The sequence below is a fragment of the Pipistrellus hanaki genome (assembly GCF_964339955.1).
Source record: "Pipistrellus hanaki genome assembly, chromosome: 1".
NCBI classification, from domain to species: domain Eukaryota; kingdom Metazoa; phylum Chordata; class Mammalia; order Chiroptera; family Vespertilionidae; genus Pipistrellus; species Pipistrellus hanaki.
The window spans coordinates 83,528,486-83,533,800 of NC_140503.1; positions in this window are offsets into that span (position 1 = coordinate 83,528,486).

Sequence of the window (5,315 nt, forward strand, 5' to 3'; positions counted from 1 at the left end):
TTGTATTTTAGTTGTAGTTTTAATGTGGGCAGCAGCAAGTTCAGGTATTTACCTATGCTGACATCTTGATTTTCCCTCAACCTGTATGTGTGTTTTTTTTATTTTATTTTTTTAAATTATTATCTTTGTACATATACCATTCCTCCCCCCTTCCCCCAATACATGCCTGTGTGTGTTTTGATCTGAAGTAAGTCTCTTGTAGTCATCATATGTAATGGTCTTGTTTTGTTATCTATTCAGCCATCACGTGTATGTCTTTTTATTGGAGCACTTAATCCATTTGCATTTAAAGTAATTGTTGATGGATATGTATTTATTGACATTTTATTATTCATATTGTTTTTATCTCTTCCTCCTTCTCCTTTTCCTCCTCTTCCTTCCTTTAACATTTCTTGTAATACTGTTTTGGTGGTGATGAACTCCTTTAGCATTTTCTTATCTGGGAAGCTTTCAATTTTTTAAAATATATTTTTATTGACTTAAGAGAAGAAGAAAGAGGCAGAGATAGACTGAAACATCATTGATGAGAGAGAATAATTGATGAGCTGCATCCTGCATGTCACACCACTGGAAATTGAGCCCACAACCTGGGCATGTGCCCTGACCTGGAATTGAACCTCTACCCTCTGATTCATAAGTGTCTGGGAAGCTTTTTGTCTGACCTTCAATTCTAAATTATAGCTTTGCTGAGTAGAGTGGTCTTAGGCTCTACAGCAGCGGTTCTCGACCTGTGGGTGGCGAACTGCTAGCAGGGTTGCCTAAAACCATCGGAAAACACAGATATTTACATTACAATTCATAACAGTAGCAAAATTACAGTTAGGAAGTAGCAACAAAAATAATTTTATGGTTGGGGATCACCACAACATGAGGAGCTGTATTAAAGGGTCACGGCATTAGAAAGGTTGAGAACCACTACTCTCAGGTCTTCTGACTTGTTTTTCCAGCTACAGTACAGAGTCAATCAGAAATGACAAGATTTGTTGATTTTACAGCTGATGTCTTAGCTCCACCTAGTGGTGGTGATTGGATTTTAAGTTTCTTCCCTCAGAGACAAAATTTGCTAATTAAAAACAATGGAGCCCAAGGAATATAATTAATATGAGTGAGAGTAAAACATGGACTTCTAGCTGCTTTCCTATATCTACTTTATTCCCAACACAGATGCAATTGAAAATTATATAAATGGAAGTTTTAATGTTTTCTTCCTGCACCAGATATACTCCCTGGATTACATGTTCCTTTGGAGATCACTGGCCTAGAAAAGACCAGTCTTCACACATATGCCCCAAAAGAGACAAACAATAATATTCATGGAGACAACTATTTTTAATAATTAAAAAAGGAAACAATGTAAATGTTTATTAACAGGTTAATGAGTCAAATTTTTAATATTCATTAAATGGAATATCTGTACTCAATAGAATACCTTAGAGCATGTTGAAATAACTGGATTTATCACAATGGATAAATCTCAAAAATATTAAGGAAAAAGGTAGTTGTAGCATAACATGTATGTGTGAGAATACTTTATTTATTTATTTAATTTATTTTGTAAAAATACATCTTATTGAATTTTAAAAATATATATTTTATTGATTTTTTACAAAGAGGAAGGGAGAGGGAAAGTTAGAAACATCGATGAGAGACATCGACCAGCTGCCTCCTGCACATCCCCCACTGGGGATGTGCTCGCAACCAAGGTACATGCCCCTGACCGGAATCGAATCTAGGACCTTTCAGTCCGCAGGCCGACGCTCTATCCACTGAGCCAAACCGGTTTTGGCAATTTTATTGTTTTTTTTTTTATAGACAGGAAGAGAGAGGTATAGAGAGTTAGAAACATTGATGATGGAGAAACATCGATCAGCTGCCTCCTGCACACCCCCCACTGGGGATGTGCCCAACCAAGGTACATGCCCTTGACCAGAATCAAACCTGGGACCCTTCAGTCCGCAGACCGACGCTCTATCCACTGAGCCAAACCGGTTTTGGCGTGAGAACACTTTAAAATATGAACCTTTTAAAACATGTTGAAGCAATCCTACATATTACTTATGTACACAAACATACAGCAATAGTATGCACACATGCATGGCAATCAAAAACACCAAAGTCTTCTCAGATTACTCTGGAAAGAATTGAGATTGAGGAGGGATCTGGAGCAAATGTAGTAAAATGCTAAGACTTGACAAAGTTTAAAGGTGGGTGCTGTGTTAGATATATAATATTCTGAGTACTTTTTACGTGTGAAATTATTATGTAATACTAAAATATTTAATAAAACGGATTAGAAAAAAGTTACCCCAAAGAAGATATGGGAGGGAAACTTAAAGGAAAAAGTCCAAATTATTTTCCCCCAAAATTATTTTATATCTACTTTGTACCAGAGCAAACCCAGTAGGGAATAGAGTGGCATAGGATTATCTACAAGAATATTAAAAGGACCAATAATTATGATAGGCAGACCATTAGAGTGAAAGGACCAAGAATTATGATAGATCATTGGAGCTAAAATTTTAAAAAATAAGGGGAAGTGACATTAGGGGTATGTTCTTTTCCAGCCTTATGTTTTTCCTTATGATTCTGCATATATTACCTACACATCTTTTCTAAAATCTGTTTGGGGAGATGGGAGAAAAACTCTCCTTTTTTTAAAAATTGGGGTGACATTGGTCAGCACGAACATATAAGTTTCAGGTGTGGGTTTCTGTGTTTCAAGTTCTGTATACTGCACTGTGTGCCCACCACCCAAAGTCAAATCTTATCCTGGCACCATGTATTAGGCATCCCTTTGCACCCGACCCCCTTCCCTCTGGCAGCCACCACACTGTTATTTGTGTTCATGAGTTTCAGAATTTATATCCCATATGGATCCTAGTTTTTTTCTGACTAACTTATTTCACTTAGCATAATGTTCTTAAGGTCCATCCATGTTGTTTCAAATGACGCTATTTCATCCTTTCTAATGGCCGAGTAATATTACATTGTTTATACGTACTACATCTTTATCCAGTCCTCGATAGAACACTTTGGTTGTTTCCATGCCTTGGCCTCCGTGAATAATGCTACAATGAATATAGGGGTGCATATATCTTTGCAAATACAACCTCACAAGCAGTTAGGGAGATGGAAATCAAGACTGCAATGAGATGCCACCTCACACCTGTTAGAGTGGCCATTATCAACAAGACAAGCAATAACAAGTGTTGAAAAGGATATGGAATAAAGGAAACCCCCAGTCTAGCTGATGTGGCTCAGTGGTTGAGCATCAACCTATGAACCAGTCAGGTCACGGTTCCATTCCTGGTCAGGGCACATGCACGAGTTGCATGCTCGATCCCCAGTGTGTGGCGTGCAGAAAGCAGCCGATTAGTTATTCTCTCTCATTATTGATGCTTCTATCTCTGTCTCCCTTTCTCTCTGAAATCAATAAAAATATATATATATATTTTTTAAAGAGAACCCTCATTTACTGCTGGTAAGACTGCAGATCGGTACAACCACTATAGAAAGCAGTCTGGGGATTCCTCAAAAAATTAAGAATTTTACCCACAGCTCTTATTCTGTGGTCTGGAGTTTAAGAAACCAAACCAAAACAAAATCCACAGTTGAGATAATGTTTACAAATTTGGATGTTTCACATAATACCTAAATTTCCAGTTTCTCTTGAAAATTGGAAGGTGTGACATCTACTAGTAAGCCAGAATTCTGAGGTAGTAACAACAGGCTGGAGCTACAAGCAGTTGCTCCCTTTAGTCTACACTACTCATACCATGTATGTGCATGTGCTCACTCTCTTCCAGTTTATATTTTTTTAAAGATGTACTTCTTTTTGTAAAAATTATTTATTTCTTTTAATCCTCACCCGAGGATGCACTATTGGTTTTTAGAGAGAAAGGAAGGGGTGCTTTTTGGTGCCCAGGACTACACTTCAACCAACAGAACCACCTGGCCAGGCTTCCGTTTCCATCTTTTTTAAAAAATATATATTTTATTGATTTTTTTTTTTTTTTTACAGAGAGGAAGGGAGAGGTATAGAGAGCCAGAAACATCAATGAGAGAGAAACATCAACCAGCCGCCACCTGCACACCCCCCCTACTGGGGATGTGCCCGCAACCAAAGTACATGCCCCCGACCAGAACCGAACCCGGGACCCATCAGTCCACAGGCTGACGCTTTATCCACTGAGCCAAACTGGTTTCGGCCGTTTCCATCTTTTAACATCATTCCTTTGAAATTGTATCTGCTAAACATTACACAATACAGAAACAATTACAAAGTTGCAAAGTACAGAGGTAGCCTGAAAGAACATGAGTGTTGCCGTATGGTGGAGGTGCCCCTGGTGATGAATATTGTCAAGAATGCGGCTTTGAAAAAGAAAGGAGTAGAAGAGGGTTGCAGAGAGAATAAAATGTGCAAAGACATTGAAATGGGAAAGTTTGTGTGTTTAGCAACTGAGGGGTTCAGTTATGAAGAACATAGTAAGAAGAGGAGAAGTAGACTGACACTAGATAATAAAAGCCTTAGTTTGCATTTCACCCTGTAGGAGATGGATAGATAGCCCTTGAAATGTTTTCTGTCATTAAATCTAACTTTAATGCAATTATCGCTGGCTACTCTCACCATCCTCCATAAAATGAGGTCTTTGGACCTCATTTTTGAGAATGAAATACTATAAAATCCACAATATTCTATGAAATGTCTTTCAATAGCAAATTGGCACTTTAAGAAGAAGCTCTCTCTTTATAAAATACAATTTAGATTTGCCTGCAAATGAAGTTTCCTCATTTGTAAAATAGGGATAATAATAGCACCTACCTCTCAGCTATTAAGAATGAAATTCAGTATAAACCATGGATACCCGATACAGAATAAAAGTGTCAACTAATTTTAGATATTATGATTGTGATCTTTATTGACTCCCTCCTTATGTATCATCTTTCTCATTGAGGAAACATTTCACTAAGTCAATTAAGTATTTTTATTGAAAACTAAAGTTAAAATCAAGACTAGTGGCAGTGGCATCTTTGGGCTGTATTGGTATAAATGTAACGAATACTAGATGAATTGCCCAGATAAAACTTCCTTCTGTATTATTGATTGCAAAAGCTTCAAGAACAATGTAAAGCCGAAACCGGTTTGGCTCAGTGGATAGAGCGTCGGCCTGCAGACTGAAAGGTCCCAGGTTCGATTCCGGTCAGGGGCATGTACCTTGGTTGCGGGCACATCCCCAGTAGGGGTTGTGCAGGAGGCAGCTAATGGATGATTCTCTCTCATTGATGTCTCTAACTCTCTATCCCTCTCTCTTCCT